This window comes from Amblyraja radiata, chromosome 37, assembly GCF_010909765.2.
Source record: "Amblyraja radiata isolate CabotCenter1 chromosome 37, sAmbRad1.1.pri, whole genome shotgun sequence".
Taxonomy (NCBI): Eukaryota; Metazoa; Chordata; class Chondrichthyes; order Rajiformes; family Rajidae; genus Amblyraja; species Amblyraja radiata.
The window spans coordinates 5,103,356-5,122,443 of record NC_045992.1 but is presented as its reverse complement, the minus strand read 5'-3'; positions in this window follow the sequence as shown (position 1 = coordinate 5,122,443).

Below are 19,088 nucleotides of genomic sequence, written 5' to 3'. Positions count from 1 at the left end.
TGTAAGTTTCTATAAGACCCGCCCCCCACTCATGACCTACTCATTCCTGGGATCATTCAGTCTGAAGAAGGTTCTTGACACGAAACATCACCTATTTTTCTCCAGGGATGTTGCCTGATCCACTGAGTTACTCCAGCATTTTGTGCCTATCTTCGGTGTAAACCAGCATCTGCAGAACCTTCCCAGGCTGAACAAGGAGTCATTGACTCTGGGCGTGAAGTAAAAATCCATTTCAAAAATGATTACTGTGCATTTGCATTTGGTTATCTGCCAAATTCTCATAAGAAGTATCAACACACAGGGACAAGAAGCCATTGCAGGAATAAAATAAAACTGCTGGAAATTTTCAACAGGTCGGCAGTAATTGTGAAATGGAGAGGCAGCGTTAGTTTCAGGAGTTATCAGAATTAGGAGAAAATTGGAGATTGTTATGTATTAAGTTGCAGCGAAGGTGATGAGTGGAGAGAGCAAAGGTAGTGATAGTGAAAGGGTGAAGAACAAGGAGAGCTGAATGACAGAACTGAGGGAGGGGTGTGCTGGCTGGGAGAGGGAGATAAATGATGGATCAATACAACTGATCAGTTTGAGAGAGATGTAAATAGAGGATGATGAATGAGGACAGAGGAGAGAAAAACAATTCTGCAGCTGTTTTTCCAGATGCATTGATCTCAGTTGTAATCAACTGAGGCACCCGAGATGCTCTTGGAAACATAGAAACATAGAAAATAGGTGCAGGAGGAGGCCATTCGGCCCTTCGAGCCAGCACCGCCATTCATTGCGATTATGGCTGATCGTCCCCAATCAATAACCCGGGCCTGCCTTCTCCCCATATCCCTTGACTCCACTAGCCCCTAGAGCTCTATCTAACTCTCTCTTAAATCCATCCAGTGATGTGGCCTCCACTGCCCTCTGTGGCAGGGAATTCCACAAATTCACAACTCTCTGGGTGAAAACGTTTTTTCTCACCTCAGTCTTAAATGGCCTCCCCTTTATTCTAAGACTGTGGTCCCTGGTTCTGGACTCGCCCAACATTGGGAACATTTTTCCTGCATCTAGCTTGTCCAGTCCCTTTATAATTTTTTAATAATTTTGGTTGTTGATCTTTGGTTGGGGCACATCAGTGATTATAGAAGCACTAATTTGGTTAGAACAGTTACACTGAATTAACGGAGTGCCTTTCAGGTCCTCATTTATATCATTGAATTTCACAGACAATGGATATGACTTGGATGCAGTTATGGTGTTATGCACGTCACCACAGGTGCTAATTTGCAGGTACCAAGTTCCAACAAGAAGCAATCTACAGTTGCTGCATATCTGAAATCGATGGGAGACCTGGTGAAAACTCAGCGCGTCTAGCAACAGTCGTGGAGAAAGAGAAAACTGAATTAACATTCATTGAAAGTTTGATGAAAGCTGTTGAAATTGGTGAATTCATTGTGAAGTATTGAGGAGAGCAGAGTGCCAAGTTGGAAGATGAAGTGCTGTTCCTTGAGCTTTCTCCCGACTGTCGCCTTGCTAATTGCTGCCTATTAACTTCCATTGATCCGGGGTTCCTTTGAACAACACCTTTTAATCTCTCCCTCTTTTCAAAATACTCCACTTCTCTGTTCCCGTTCTGTCAAAGTGGATGACCTTACATTGTAATCCCATTATGTTCCACCTCAATGGCCTGACCCATTCACGTAACTTGTCGAGACCTGGTGAAGCCTCTCTCACAACCCACATTGCCACTCTGCTTTGTATCATCGGTATAGTTGGATCTGCTACACTCGGCACTCATGATCCATTCTTCATTGATCTTGATCGTGAGCAGCTGAAGCCGCTGCATCAATCCAATGGCTTCACACTCATTGCAGCCTCCCAACCATTGAGTCATCTATATATTCCTGCTCTGTTTACTCTCTGAAGTCGTCCTCCAGGAAACTGGCTGGGAATGTGCCCAGAGTCAAGTTGTCAGTCTTGCTGCGGTGATTAATGTTGCCTTTGTGACTTCTTCCTTCCTCAGTGACCTTCTGATGGATCATAGATTTGCAAAACCCTTGGTTGATTTTCTTTGCTGGTTGCAAAGAACAATCATTGTTTCATTCATTGACTGCCGAGTGGCAGGTAATTTGTACACTGGTGACCAACTCATCAGAGATAATAAGCAATGCTTCCTGATGCACTGACCTCATTTATAATCAACTCAGGACTCAGAACTGCTCTTGGTTGAACCTGATCTTTGTTTTGGGCAAGCCCGTGGATTCATTTAAATGAGTTATATTGAATTTAAGGAGTGAGTTTCAGGTCCTTATTTGTGTCAATGAATTTCACAGACATTGGATTGTTTCTGAATGTGGTTATGGTTCCATGTGGGCGAATACAGCTGCCAATTTGTACGTAGCAAGTGCCAACAAAACGCTGGAATACACCTTTACTCTTTAGATGGAGTCTTTAGCACTGATCTCACCTCTAACAGGGCAGCAATCTCTCTTTAATGCAGCAAAGTACATTATATGATCAAATCTGCAAGTCACAGCCATCTCACTTGCCACTGAACCAAGATATCCATCCCATTGTCAAACATCAGGTGATTTTTTTCATTAGATTTGGTTTGATTAGATTAGATTCCTTTATTGTCATTCAGACCTTTCGGTCTGAACGAAATGTCGTTGCCTGCAGTCATACATATAATAATAAATAACAAAACACACAATAAACACAAATTATCATCCACCACAGTGAGTTCACCAGGCACCACCTCACTGTGATGGAGGCAAAAGTCTTAAAGTCTCTGTCTCTTCCCTCCTTGTTCTCCCTCTGCGCTGAGGCGATCCAGGCTTCGGATGTTGTGACCCCGCCGGATGATGGTAAGTAAGTCCCGCGGCTCAACCGAGCTCCGCGGACGGGCCGGTTCAAGCTCCGTGGCCCGGGGCGGTCGAAGCTGCCGAAGATGCCGCCCTCCAGTCCAGCGGACGCAGCTGTAGTTGCGGGAGCTCCGGAAAAACAGGTCACCAACTTGTGACCTGCGAGCTCCCGACGATGTCGTCCACTGGGCCCGCGGCCGAGCCCCGATTGATTGATTGATTGAAAGATATGACATGGAAACAGGCCTTTCTGCCCACTGAGTGTACACTGGCCATTGATCACCCATTCACACTTGTTCTATGTTATATCACTTTTGCATCCACTCTCGACACACTAGGGGCAATTTGCAGAGGCCAATTAACCTACAAAACCACACGTCTTTGGGCTGTGGGAGAAAACTGACACATCTGTAAGAAAGCCACGTGGTCACAGGGAGAATGTGCAAACTCCACACAGACAGCACCTGAGGTCAGGATCGAACCCGGTTTTTAAACTCTTCTCATAAGGACATCCTTACACCTAATGTACCTTACTTGCATCTCCCCTATTGCAAAGACATCCTACTTGGAATGGGGAGGTCAGACCCATACACCATATTCCACCTTTTACAATTTCCATAAGATGGTGGCCCAGTGCCACGGCAGGTTATGTTATTGTCCTATTGTCGTTTTTTTTCTAGTTTTTAGTGAGTCCTGTTTTTTTGTTTGTAGGGGATATGGTCTTTTAATGTGGGGGGGTAGGTGTTACTTTATTTATAGGTCCCTACCTGGTCGGTGTGGCAGCCTTTTTTCCGGGCTGCCCATCGACCCGTCGTCGTGGCCTACCAGCGGGCTTGGAGCGCCGTTTCTTGGCGGGAACCACCCAGCACCTCGGCCTGCGTGGCGGCACTGCATTGGAGCGCTGGAGCGCTGGAGCGGAGCGGAGCGGGCGATGCCTTGCCTGGGTCGCCGCGCTGGAGCTCTGGCGAGCTGGACCGCCGTGAGCAACATCTCCGGGCTGCGGGTTTGCGGAGCGGAGAGGCGGCGTGCGGAGAGACGGCGTGCGTAGAGGCGGCAAGGCGGCAGTGAGGAGAGCGGTCACCGACTTTTTCATCTGGAGCCTAGGAGCGCCAAACCGGCGCGGCCTTGTCGGCTTCGGCAGCCGCGGGCTCCAACCAAGAAGCGGCCGTTCCAAGTGGCCCAGCCGCCGAAAGGACTCTCCCGACGCCGGGGCAAGACCACCCGGTGAGAACGGCCAGGGACATCGGGCCTCCGTAGAGGCAATTGCGGTGGCCCCAATAGGCCTGACTTTGGGGTGAACATGGGGTGGGGACTGGACATTGTGCCTTCCTCCACAGTGCTATCCACTGTGGGGGGATGATTTTTTTTTGTCTAACTGTAGTCTTGTAGGTCTGTGTCCAAGATGGCTGCCGTGAAGGGAGAGTGGACGCTGGCGCGCTTTGGCTGCCGCTGCTCTCTCTTCACACTGTGTTTTTGATTTTCTGTTTTTGGATTGAATTCTGTTTTTAATTTGTGTCATTGTGATGTCTTTAATTACTTGTTTTACTCCGATTATATGTTTTTATTCCGATTACTATGTAAGGTGTCCTTGAGATTTTGTATGAAAGGCGCCCATTAAATATAAAATTTATTATTATTATTATTATTGTCTCAACAGACCAGGTTCAATCCTGATTTTGGGTGTTGTGTGGAGTTTGTACATTGCCCATGTGACCACATGGGTTTTCTTTAGTTTCTCTAGTTTTCTGAAGTCGTTGAATATCTGAGATAGACAAGATTGCAAGAATATATGGGAGATAATTGTGTTTGCTCTAAGAGTTGTTTATAACTTTATGGGCCATATGACCTACTATGATTTATAAATGAAATATAAGAAATGTGATATGCCATTGGTTTTTATATACGAGCTGAAATGATCAATAGAATTCCAATGTCTCAGTATATATGAACAAAGACCTGCAGATACTAGTTTATACCAAAGATAGACGCAAAGAGCTGGAGTAACTCAGCAGGTCACCCGGCATCTCTGGAGGAAAAGGATAGGAATCTCAGTGTTCCATCTACAGAGGCTGATTTATTCAATCATAGGAAAAGTCAGCTCCTTTGGTCATCATGGCTGGAGATCTCGCCAGTCCTTTTCTCTATCTCCAGTTGCAGAGACTGAGATCACTGGCATTTCCCCATCTTCACCTTGTCTGGGATCAGAATCAAGCAAAGATCTAATATGAGAACCAATTGTTTTTTTCTGGGTTAGAACGATTTTACGTGGTACATGAATCTGTGGTGTCTTTGGCAACTTGTCCTCCAAACTCCTGAATGAACTGAAGCAGCTGTAAACCATTGTGTCCGTGTATGATTTTACAGCCAAAAAAATGGGATATTATGGCACTGAACGAGTTGGCCACTCTTTTTCTGATTATTTTTTGTGATTTCACATTATTATGTTTGTGTTTATCAAATGTCATAGTTAGCATGAAATGAATATGGTTTCAAATGCAAATGCTGCCAGTTGGTACAGTTACATTTAGATCTTGTTATAATTTGTGTGGTTGGAGGTTAAATGTTTATGAATAATTGGAAAAACGACAGGAAGCTGTTGCATGTAAACAGCAGAGCTGCATTCTTTGAGGAACAAATAAAGTAATCGAGAGGCACAGCATAGAAACAGGCCCTTCACCCATCAAGTCTGCACTGACCCATTTTTACTCATCCTGTCTCAGAAGGCCGCATTCTCATCAACTCCCCCTGGGTTCCATTATTCACCCATGCACTAGAGGCAAGCGGTAGGAAACCAGAGTGGCCAGAGGAAACTTACTTGGTCACTGGAAAAACCTGCAAACTCCACACAGACAGCACCTGAGGATTGGGATTGAACACAGGTCGCTGGTGCCAAGAAGCAGCAGCTCCACAAGCTGTAATGTTAAGTTCTTCTTTGCTTTTGGGATATTTAACTCCATTTTACTTTGATATGGCATAACGTCAACATGTGTATCAATTATTGGTGGGATTTAAAGTAGTATTTATATTTGCTCCTGTTTTACAAATCATGATTTATTTATGCTATTATTTTGTTATTGCAGTGCAACTTTAAATGGCATCTAAAGCAGCATCATTATTGATCAGTGAGCAGAGATCAATTGATGATATTCCAATGTCACATTCCCAATGGCACAAGTGATGGTTATCTCACATCCTGTGACAACCTTTAGGGGCTGTCCTACTGCGGCGACCTAATCTGCCCTCGACTCAAACTTGTAGCATGGTCGACAAGTGGTCCTAGGAGGTCACTGGAACTCTCCTTCATGCTCAAGGGAAGTTCCCGCATACTCGCGGCCTCAGTTTGGTAGAGGAAAAATTTTCTGCATGTTGAAAATATTTCCACGAGTAAAAATTGGTCGGCATGGTTCTTTTGAACTCGTAGTGCAGTGGAGTGGGGTCGCTATGCAGTTATAGGCAATCGAGGGCAGCCGTAGGCAATCTCCTTCGCTGACCGGGCATTTTAATTGGCTCATTGTAGTTTTCAGGACCAAGGAAAACAGAGGTAATAAATGCCCGCGAAACTTTATTACAAGTTGTCTGGCTTCTTAAAAATGTCTCCACTCCTTCTCCCTCCCCCTTCTTCCCCCCCTTCTCCCTGCTCCCCCATTCTCTCTCCTTCTCTCCCCTTCTTCCCCCCGCACTCTCTAAAGGACTTACCGTACTCTATGCAGCCATCTTCTACCTTCCTGTTCATCGCGGGTGTGAATTTCAGACAGCGCTCCCCCGCTTTCCCTGGCCCCCACCTTTGCGATGGGCGTGTGTGTGTGCGGTCGGTCGGTCGGTCGATCCAGCTCGTGGTTTCATCGCTGACGGACGATCCATCTCGAGGTTTTTCAGTCGAGTGCCCTCGAGCTTGAAGGTCGAAGACAGTCGCTGAAAGGTGGCGTCAGTGGAACAAACCTTTACCATGGCTAATACATTGTAAAAACTAGTTACATTGATGTTCGAATGGTTTTATTAGAAACATGTAATTAACATTCTGATAAATGGACACCTTGGTGTGGCTCAGGTTGGGTGTGCTTCAGTTAGTAGCATTCCCACCTTGAAGGTTGAGGGTTCACATCCCGCTAAGCACATGATTCAGGTTGATGGTTAAGGAGGGCTGCACTGTTCAATGGGTTCTCTGTCTGACGAAGGTGGGCAGTAGCACCTTCACTCTCAGATTTAGTTATAGCTTTGGAGATTCAGCACGGAAACAGGACCTTTGGCCCATGAGTCCATGCCGGCTAACGATCCCCGTTCACTCGCACTATCCTACACACTAGGGACAATTTACAATTTTACCTGAAAGCAATCAACCTACCAATCTGTACATCTTTATAGTGTGGGAGGAAACTGAAGCACCTGGAGAAAACCCACGCGGTCAGGGGGAGAATGTCCAAACTCCTTGTTCAGCACCCGTGGTCAGGATCGAACCTGGGACTCTGTGCAGTTCAGGTTGCTCCATTACAGGAAGGATGTGGAGGATTTGGAGAGGGTGCAGAAGAGATTTACCTGAATACTGCCAAGATTGGAGGGTATTAGTTACAGGGAGAGGTTGGACAAACTTAGATTGTTTTCATTGGAGCATCGGAGGTTGAGGGGAGACCAGATTGAAGTATATAAATTTATGAAAGGCATGGTGGACAGATAGGACCTTTCTCCCTGGGTGAAAATGTCCAAGACGAGAGGGCATTGGTTGAAGGTGAAGGGGCAAAGATTAAAGGAGATGTCTGCAGGCAAGCTTTTTATACAGAGAATGGTGGGTGCCTGCAACATGCTGCTAGGGATGATGGTGGAGTCAGATATGATAATAGCATCTAAATGGCTTTTGAATAGGCCACATGGATATGCAGTGAATGGAGGGTTATGGATCACAACCAAACATAGGAGTTTGGCATCATGTTTCGCATGGATGCTGTGAGCCAAAGTACCTAGTCTTGGGTTGTACTATTCTATATTTTCTATGTAACTCTGATTTATGAATTAATTTTTATCTACCAATATCAATAAGGGTGGCACGGTGGCGCAGTGGTTGAGTTGCTGCCTTACAGCGCTTGCAGCGCCGGAGACTCTGGTACGATCCTGACTACGGGTGCTGTCTGTACGGAGTTTGCACGTTCTCCCCGTGACCTGCGTGGGTTTTCTTGCTGTACCTCTAAACTTCACTAAACTAAAGACACGGAAATGTGAAGCCTTTTTGACGAGAACAGAGTGGATGATAGAAATGGTGAAAACCTTGTAAATAAACCCACCAGGATCATGTGATTCGAGACTCAGATCCGTTTATCTAATATTGCAACAATAAAAATTTGGCTGACGTTTCTTGGAAAAAAGTGAACTGGCAGCAATATTCAGTGCTGCCATCAAGTGGAGAAATGGACACACACAATGGTTTGAAGTTATTGAAAGGTTTCTCTATGCTGCCTCTGTGTGGTCTTAAAGCACCTGATCTACTTCACTGAAGCAACTCACCAAGGTGTTAAGATCAGGATGGTGATGTGCTAATACAGGAACAAAGGGACAAAGTTTAGTTTAGTTTAGGGATACAGCACGGAAACAGGCCCTTCGGCCCACCGAGTCCGCACTGACCAGCCATCAGCACACATCAACACTATCCTACACACACCAGGGACAATTTCACATTCATACCAAGCCAATTAACCTACAAACCTGTACGTCTTTGGAGTTGGGAGGGAACCAAAGATCTCGGAGAAAACCCACGTGGTCATGGGGAGAAAGTACAAAACTCTGTACAGACAGCGCCCGTAGTCGGGATCGAACCCGGTTTCTTGCCTCCTATGTCCTTGTTTGAAGTGTGCGCATATGCAGGGCCTTTCCAGAGTGTGCGCATGTGCGGGGTCTCGGGCCGGCAAGGCCTGCGGAATCAGAGATATTTTCCAGACGCTTTGAAGTTATGTATTACAAGTGGCGTGAAAGCTTCATTTGCCTCACAACAATCCATATCCCCCTAAATCAATGTACTTGTAGAAACATATTTTAAATGTATAATCAATGAACAATTTCACAGTATCAGATTCTTCATCTTTCTTTCGTTGGCTTTTACAGAATCTAACTGCAGCCCATCAAGAAGACTTAATCTACAATGTTCAATGAAATACAAAACTAGAGACAGGACCTTATAAATCTTGGTGATGTTCGAGCCCCCACTTTCATATTTATCAAGCCAGTAAAAACATTATTTGCAGATAAAATGTAGAACCAACAAACTGCAGATGCTGGTTAATGCACAAAGTGAGTCAGGCAGCAGCTCTGGAGAACATGGATAGGTGACCCGAAATGTCAGCTATCCATGTCCTCCAGAGATGTTGCCTGACCTGCTGAGTTACTTCTGCAATTTGTGTCATTCTTTGTAGATAAGTTTAAATTAGGTTTATTAATTCACAAACGGTAGGACACTTACTGTCTGATCAGTTGGTTATGTAGTACTAAATATGACTGCCAGTAAAAGCTATGGATTACTGGAATACCAATAAATTCTTCAAAATAATAAAAAGGTGGAATCCTGCAAATGCAATGTACATTCCTGTGAGTTGGCAGTGGAATCTACCCAGCTAGAATAACATGCTAGCTTCTTCATCAAATTCAACATTATCAGCAAAATAATATGTCGCACTGAAGATAAAAAATATGCTTCTGTTAAAACCTGATGTTAATGATGGTAAAAGAGTGGTTAGAAAATAACTAAATGTCTCATCTTTCACGTTGCAAAGTTGCACTTCAATGATGTAGGAAGAAACTGCAGATGCTGGTTTAAACCGAAGATAGACACAAAATGCTGGAGTAACTCAGCGGGACAGGCAGCATCTCTGGAGAGAAGGAATGGGTGACGTTTCGGGTCGAGACCCTTCTTCAGACTGGCTAGGGATAAGGGAAACGAGAGATATAGGCGATGATGTAGAAAGATAAAGAACAATGAATGAAAGATATGCAAAAAAGTAACAATAGAAACAGAAAATAGGTGCAGGAGGAGGCCATTCGGCCCTTCGAGCCAGCATCGCTATTCATTGCTGATCGTCCTCTATCAATAACCCGTGCCTGCCTTCTCCCCATATCCCTTGACTCCACTTGCCCCTAGAGCTCTATCTAACTCTCTCTTAAATCCATCCAGTGACTTGGCCTCCACTGCCCTCTGTGGCAGGGAATTCCATAAATTCACAACTCTCTGGGTGAAAAAGATTTTTCTCACCTCAGTCTTAAATGATCTCCCCTTTATTCTAAGACTGTGGCCCCTGACTCTGGACTCGCCCAACATTGGGAACATTTTTCCTGCATCTAGCTTGTCCAGTCCTTTTATAATTTTATATGTTTCTATAAGATCCACCCCTCATCCTTCTAAACTCCAGTGAATACAAGCCTAGTCTTTTCAATCTTTCCTCATATGACAGTCCCGCTGATAAAGGAAACAGGCCATTGTTAGCTGTTTGCAGTTTAATGATGCTTCTGTCCTTGCTCCAGTTCCCTGCGTCTTTCTTTGGAGCCACACAGCAACTAACCGGGGTAATATTATACACAGCATCACACTACGCATTGAGCACGGCACAAATGATGATTTGTTCCAATTGTCCTGTCACTCATGAAAAAAGATCCTTCATAACTCACTTATGCTTACAGCTCTTGTGAGTTATGGGCCTTTTACCTTCACAAAATGGTAGTGAGAATCAATGTTTACATCATCACTGTAATATCCTATACTTCTCCTTGTCCTTAACACAGCAGGAACATAAATAGACTTCTGCGATTTTACTGAGTTGGCTCAGTAAAGAAATATGATTAAAACAGTCCCTTCTCCGAACTGAACATGGCAAATAACTTGCTTTCCATTTTGCTGAAGTTTGCTGGGTGCAGACAATAAACTGATCAACTGGAATGTCGTCCACAGAATTGTTTTTGGCTTGCAAGCCAAATTTATGATGTAGACAAATTGCTGACTGTGCCAGTACCCAGAGAAATGGTGGAGGAAGCCTGTAAGTCATTTTGCATATGCTACCTTTGATGATTTTAAACAATAAAACCTTTATGTACGAATATAGAAGAACACTTGAGTGTTTGTTGCTGCCAATCCTATTATCCCTGAAACCAAAGATTTTAAACTGAGATTCCATGGATTCTGCGAGTAACAAGGCCTCACTGATGCTTCACCTACAAAGCATTTTGGGAAATCAGAGACTATTTCTGTGCCATTAACTTGTCCACAATTGCTTCCTTAAGTAAAACAGATTTGAAAATATGAACGGAGACGAGGAAACGCCTTTTCACACAGAGAGTGGTGAGTCTGTGGAATTCTCTGCCTCAGAGGGCGGTGGAGGCAGGTTCTCTGGATGCTTTCAAGAGAGAGCTAGATAGGGCTCTTAAAAATAGCGGAGTCAGGGGATATGGGGAGAAGGCAGGAATGGGGTACTGATTGGGGATGATCAGCCATGATCACATTGAATGGCGGTGCTGGCTCGAAGGGCTGAATGGTCTACTCCTGCACCTATTGTCTATTGTCTATTGTTTATTGATAGTACGTACATGCTACGAGCTGCCAGGGGAAATGGTCGCGCCAATTACAATTATGACATGTAAAAGACACTAAGACAGATACTGGATTGGAACCATTTGGAAGGTTATGTGCCAGGTGCCGGCATGTCGGACTAGCCCTGTTAAGGAACTAGGTCGGCATGGAAAAAGCCCCACAAAATGCTGAAGTAACTCAGCGTGTTTGGCAGCACTTCTGGAGAACATCAACAGGCTATTTTTTGGGTCGGGACCCACCTTCAGACCAATTGTAGTGGGGGGGGGGGGTGAAAACAGGTGGGGGCGGGCAAAACCAGGCAAGTAATAAGTAGACAAGTGTTCAAGAAGGAACTGCAGATGCTGGAAGATCGAAGGTACACAAAAGTGCTGGAGAAACTCAGCGGGTGCAGCAGCATCTATGGAGCGAAGGAAATAGGCGACGTTTCGGGCCGAAACCCTTCTTCAGACTGATGGGGGGTGGGGGGGAGAAGGAAGGAAAAAGGGAGGAGGAGGAGCCCGAGGGCGGGGGGGGTGGGAGGAGACAGCTCGAGGGTTAAGGAAGGGGAGGAGACAGCAAGGGCTAGCTAAATTGGGTTAATTCAACGTTCATGCCATTCGGACGCAAGCAACCCAGGCGGAATATGAGGTGCTGTTCCTCCAATTTCCGGTGTTGCTCACTCTGGCAATGGAGGAGACCCAGGACAGAGAGGTCGGATTGGGAATGGGAGGGGGAGTTGAAGTGCTGAGCCACCGGGAGTTCAGGTAGGTTATTGCGGACTGAGTGGAGTCGACTCCATTCAAGGACCCAAGCAGTCGTTCCAGGTGCGACAAAGGTTCACCTGTATCTCCTCCAAACTCATCTACTGCATCCGCTGCTCTAGATGTCAGCTGATTTACATCGGGGAGACTAAGCGGAGGTTGGGCGATCGTTTCGCCGAAAACCTCCGCTCAGTCCGCAATAACCTACCTGAACTCCCGGTGGCTCAGCACTTCAACTCCCCCTCCCATTCCCAATCCGACCTCTCTGTCCTGGGTCTCCTCCATTGCCAGAGTGAACAACACCGGAAATTGGAGGAACAGCACCTCATATTCCGCCTGGGTTGCTTGCGTCCGGATGGCATGAACGTTGAATTCTCCCAATTTTGCTAGCCCTTGCTGTCTCCTCCCCTTCCTTAACCCTCGAGCTGTCTCCTCCCATCCCCCCACCCTCGGGCTCCTCCTCCTCCCTTTTTCCTTCCTTCTCCCCCCCACTCCCCATCAGTCTGAAGAAGGGTTTCGGCCCGAAACGTCGCCTATTTCCTTCGCTCCATAGATGCTGCTGCACCCGCTGAGTTTCTCCAGCATTTTTGTGTACCAAGTAATAAGTAGAGAGAGGTAAAGGAGTTTCTGACTGGCAGATGGATTGACAAAGACCAGAGATGGGAAGAAGGCAAAAGCTCATGAAAGAAGATGAGAAGAGGGGTGAAATGGAAAGGTGGATGAAGGGATATGGATGGAAGGGGGTGAGGAAGGGGGGGGGGGGGGTAGTGGGAGAGGTGGTTGTGCATCCAGGTAGGGCACAGTGAATAAAGGGGGAAGGGTTAGTTAAAATGGGTGAATTCAATGTTCTTGTCGTTAGGGTGTAAGGTGCCCACGTGGAATGTGAGGCGCTGTTCCTCCAGTTTCGTGCTAAATACGTCTATGATTCCATGATAACTAATTGATTACCAAATGCAACTGCGGTTTTCTAAAACATGTTCTAGCTGCAATGTTATTTGCACAAAAACATTGCCAACGCCAGATCATTCCAACAGCCAGGGACAATTTTGGTATTCTGATGTTGGTTGAATTAAATGTAACCATTATCTCTGTTTGCTTTGGTCACTTACCAGGGACAGAACACTGTTGCCTTGTATTTGCTCCCTGCTATATGCACTTTCTAATGTTTGCTGGCTGGTAGACACAAAATTTTGGAGTAAAGGGCCGGTCCCACGGGCATGCGACCTGCATGCGGCAAGCGCAACCTAAAGGGCCGATCCCACCAGCATGCGACTGCATGCGGCAAGCGCGACCTAACGTGGTCGCTTGGGCCGGTCCCACTTCGATCGCCGGAGCCGTATGGAGTTGTGCGGAGCTGGTCCCGACATCGCGCGGGGCTCCGGAAAACTGACCGTGTTTAAAAATTCCACGCGGCAACGGCCTGCCGGCCCGCAGCCACCTCAAGGCCGTGTCACTCACTCGACCTCCGCGCGGCTCCCGCTTCTGGTTTGGTCGCGCTTGCCGCATGCCGTATGGCTCAAGCGACCACGTTAGGTCACGCTTGCCGCATGCAGGCTCATGCTGGTGGGACCGGCCCTTTAGGTCGCGCTTGCCGCATGCAGGTCGCATGCTCATGGGACAGGCCCTTTACTCAGCAGGACAGGCAGCATCTCTGGAGAGAAGGAATGGGTGACGTTTCGGGTCGAGACCCTTCTTCTGAGTTACTCCAGCATTTTGTGTCCAGTATCTGCAGTTCTTTCCTAGACATTTCTTCTGTTTGCTGTCCATTTCCTCTGAAAATCATTAATATTGAAGTCGTCAAAATTAACTAATAATTTAATTTAATTAAAAAAAGAATGAGGTCAGGAGACAAAGTACAGCGCACCACTCACATGTTTACTGCCACTGATAATGCTAGTTACACTGATGAGCCTCTCTGTTTGTGAAGAAATGTCTGGAAGCATGTAAGAACCAAATTATACAAGATCCTACTTTACTGATGTGACCTTGGAATGAGGAGAGGCTGATGTGGCTGTATTTATTGCCACAAGATGATGGTTAAAAGCTGCCTTCCTGCACTGGACCCATTTGTTAAGGGTCAATCTCATAAGATGGTTAGAATGATATGTAGTCGAGGTCAGAGAAAGGTGACAGATTCTCTTACCTGGAGCAGATTAGTAAACCATTTTTGTTTTTACAGCAATTCAACATGGACATATCCCCAGATGTCAACCTATAAATTATCAGAATTATTGAATTCAATTTCACGACTTGTTAGGGAGGGATTTGAAATGTTGACCTCTGCGATCTTATTTCACATCCATAACATTATGGTACTCGGGCATATGAGGCAGTACTGTGGTAGGTCTTTGGAACTTCTGACTTACAATGTTGAGTCAAGTTCCAGTTATCATTTCATGCTAAATAATGGATAGAAATGGCTTCTCACTAATCTTCTGAATCTCACAGAGTAGACAGAATGTTGATCACTTGTTGTTTCATGTTCCATGCTGTAAAGGTGTTAGAAGTTACCTTTCTTGTCTGGAATTTCTTTGGTGCAGTGAGGAAGGAAATTGCAGAAAGTACCACTAGGCTGCTGTTGTAAAGGTGTTTTATCCAGTGAAATGAATGCACAGTTATATTTAAGGAAGAGATCTTAAAATATGCTTTAATCTCAGATAGGTAAGCCGGTGACATTTGTTGTGTCGGAAGGAACAGCAGATGCTGGTTTAAACCGAAGATATACGCACAAGGGGCTGGTGTAACTCAGCGGGTCAGACAACATCTCTGGAGAAAAGGAATAGGTGACGTTTCGGGTCAAAACCCTTTTTTAGACATTGTAGTGTTCTATACATCGATAATAGGAGTAATATTTAGTATAGGAAAATTAATTTTGAGTTATAGATTTTTTATTAGTACGGGTGTCAGAAGTTATCGGAAGAAGGCAGGAGAATGGGGTTAGGAGGGAGAGATAGATCAGCCATGATTGAATGGCGGAGTAGACTTGATGGGCCGAATGGCCTAATTCTACACCTATCACATACAACCTTTTGAATAGTGATCACCTTGTTAATACAGGGAAACCATGGATACATTAAATATTCAGTGAAAAGATTTCTTCAGGAGAGTGATCCTTCTTCCCAGAGCGGTGTCCTTTACCACATTGCTTCCATTGAAAGACATCTCCTTTGCCGCCACCTTTAGCATGAAGGTAGAACATCAGGCCACATTCTATGCCCAAGGCTTGGAATGAACCTCTGAATCTGCGTCAATAGGGATAGTGGCCAGACAAAGGCATCAAAAGGTGATCAGTAATGTTAAGTGAGCAGAGTTAAAACTTATCCTTAGAAAATATTGCTAAAATGTAACAATGTGCTCCACATGTCTGAGACTGTTTCATCGCCAAAATGTATAACATGTATTGAGTACATGTTCCTCCCTCCCTCCCTCCCTAGAAAGAAACGAAAAGAAACGAAAGCAACCAAGAAAGAAACAACCGCTACATCCCTCCCTCCCCCCTCCCTCCCCCCTCCCTCCCTCCCCCCCCTCCCTCCCCTCCCCTCCCTCCCTCCCCTCCCCTTCCCTCCCCTTCCCTTCCTTCCTTCAAAAGACACAACAACACAGGAAAATAGGAGCACGATTCAGCCACCAGTCCCCTGAATCCTGTTCCACCTTCCAATATGATCTGTCCCACATATTAATTCTTCTTCTGTGCCAATTCCTCAACCCCCCCCCAATGATCCTCCTGATCATTGACAGAGCTCTGCAGTTGATCACATTTCATCTTTCTCTGTAGTTGGTCAAATCTTCCTATTAAACTATTGATCCAATTACTTTTCACAACTTGTTATTTAATCTACCTCTGTTTTCCTTACAAGTCCCGTAATCAGCTCAGAGCTACTGTGCAATATGTTATTACCGTTTGCTTCTGTCTCTGTCCTCTGATTACCAACCCTTCCCAAATTGGAAGTATCATGAGAGGAACAGATCAGGTAGGTAGATGCACAGAGTCTCTTGCCCAGAATGGGGGAATCAAGGACCTGAGGATATAGGTTTAAGCTGAAGGGTAAACGATTTAATAGGAATCTGAGGGGTAACTTTTTCACACAAAGGGTGGTGGGTGTATGGAACGAGCTGACAGAGGAGGTAGTTGAAGCAGGTACTATTGCAAAGTTTGAGAGACATTTGGACAGTTACATAAACAGGACAATTTTGTAGGGATATGGACCAAACGGAAGCAGGTGGGACTAGTGTAGCTGGGACATGTTGGCTGGTATGGGCAAGTTTGGCTGAAGGGCCTATTTCCACACTATATCACTCTATGACTCTAACTATAACTTACTCTTTAAAAACCTTTGACAATTTTGGTCTCTTCCTGCAAATCTTTTTAAAGTTCCCAATTTGAAAGATACTCAGTTTCTCCAGTCCTCGTAAATCTCTTCCGCATTTTCTCTGACATACTTCTTAAAATGTGCTTCCTGGAATTGACTGCAATACAGCTGGGACCTATCCAAAGTTTTGTAAAGCTTATCAAAACTTGCTAGATTTTTGTAATCTTGTGTTGCAAAGCCATGAATCCTATATGCCTTTTAGCACCTTTCAAAGATTCATAGAGTCTCTGTTACTGCATTTATTTTAAAACGACACTGTTTGATAAAACAAAACCGCAGAAGTTAAACATATTAATGATTGAATATTTGATCTCTAGACCACCTACACAGCCTGTGGGTTCGTTATGTCTGGGTGCCAGAAGAGCAACAGGGAGGCATTTGTTCCCAGAATCCGTACAATTCATCCAATTTGGCAAGACTCACGATGAGCTCCACATGAGTAACTCGTGATAATGTCAGGAAGCAGAGTTAACATCTTGGTCTCTCGAGCAGAGAAATTATTTCTGTTCCACAGTTTGGGAGGCAGGTGCCTGATTTCACCATTGTTTAGAAATCACTGCTCACTATTTTTGGTTTGCCTGATTGTTGGTAGCTTTATCTCCATGTCAGCTCTGCACATTCATAAATAGAATTCCAATAGAATCAACTTTGAACTTTACAGCCAGTGTCAACTTGGCTTTCAGCCAATGTGGGAGACAACTGCCTTCATCAAACCTCCCTGATGATGATTACTGTTAATGCACAAAGATTGAACCAGTGGGCAGAAAAGATCTCTCCACTTAGACTGTGTGCGCTGATAAGTTAGAAGGTGCATGTGATAAGGTGATAAGGTGCATGATAAGGTAGGTGTATTATGAGGAAGCTGTTTAAGGGTGATGATATGGTCATCTTTGATGCTTCTAACATTACCATTAATAATATGGTCTCCATATATACAGTATTTAGAGAAGTAGCTGTTCTTGGCAACACAGCTCGGCGTGCACCCTGCGGGATTTGGTGAGAATAATTCATTTTTATATTGGAATTAACATATATGTCTTATTGATACTTCACTTGTAGTAGTGTTATTATAATACTATTGTGGTTACTAAAAATTTTTTTTTTTTTTTCGTTTCTCTTTTCTTTCTTATATATAATCAAATTATTATTTAATCACTCTCTTAATGATTTATAACTGTTCTATTCTTTCTCTATCATTATTTCTAAAAAAATAGTAGATAAGTATTACTAGTGTTTTACTTAATGCAAATTGAATTAATTTGATATAAAGTTGTTTGAAGCATTGTAATTGATTACCTTTAATAAAAAAATATATTAAAATAATTGGCTTCCCAATGATGGTAACTACCATCTTCACTATCAGGGTTTAAACATGGTATTGATCCACTTCCTCTGATCGGGGTTACTCCATCCTGTTCCTCAGGGGGATAGTAGTTAGTACTGCTGCTTCATAGCCCCGGCAACAAAGATTTGATGCTGACTTTAGATGCTGTCAATGTGGAGTTTGTACATTCTCCCAGTGACTTCATAGGATTCTATTTCCCCCTACATCCCAGAGACACGTGGGTTGATAAGTTAATTGGGCACTAAGTTATTCTCAACGTGCAGTTGGGAGCGAGAAAAGTGAGTTAGTGAGTATCATACAGCATATTTGATTGGTTAAATAGGTGGCATTGTGTGTGAGCTGTGAGATGTGGTGTTAGCTTTACAGCTTTGATCGGTGAAGATTTATCCAGGCCCCACACAAAATCTCCATCTCATCTACACGTCATACAACATAGACAGCGTAGATCCGCATCAGATACCGTTAGTTTCTGGTCTTGTTTAAAGACCATGTGATGATGCATAGGCTCATGGCACAGTAGAAACCAATGACGGGTCAGAAGGTGTAGACATCTCGCCAACTTCATGCTTTCTAATAACTGCAACCACACTGCTGTCTGATTGAATTCATTGACAAGGGACAATGATCATGACTGGTTTGCCATAGATAAATCTTGTGAATATTTCTTCGCACTAGCTTGGACATCACAGATGTGGAATACCAAGGATGAGCTGGAAGGTTTATGAAGAACGGGACAAAGTAGCAGTGAGAAGCTCCATGGCTTTAGGATGTTGCAATGGGAAGTTTGGTGGAGGAGGGGGAAAGGAGTTGTGATGTCCCATATTGGCAGAGATGCTCCAAGCTCATGGTAGCGGTGCAAGCAGATAGCCACGGAAGTCAAAGCAGGAGCCAAGCCCTGAGGTCCAAGATGCAACATCGTAAGAAACTCAATGATCTCACACCAGTGGGCAAGGTCAGTGTATGCAACTTCAAATTCCATCTTCTATCAACTCCAAACATAGCCCCTGGTCTTTCCCAATCCACTGCATGCTAACTACTTACTACCAACACATCGCTAACAGTTAGTTGTCATGTTCATATGCTCCATTGCACCTACGTACACTTATTGTAGCTGCAAGCCTAACCCCACACCTCTTGGCTTGCGCACGCTGCCAGCTATTCAACTGCAGGAGCTAGGTCATTCTAACAGGTTGCTGGGGCTCACTCTTTAGATAGTGTGGCCAAGAC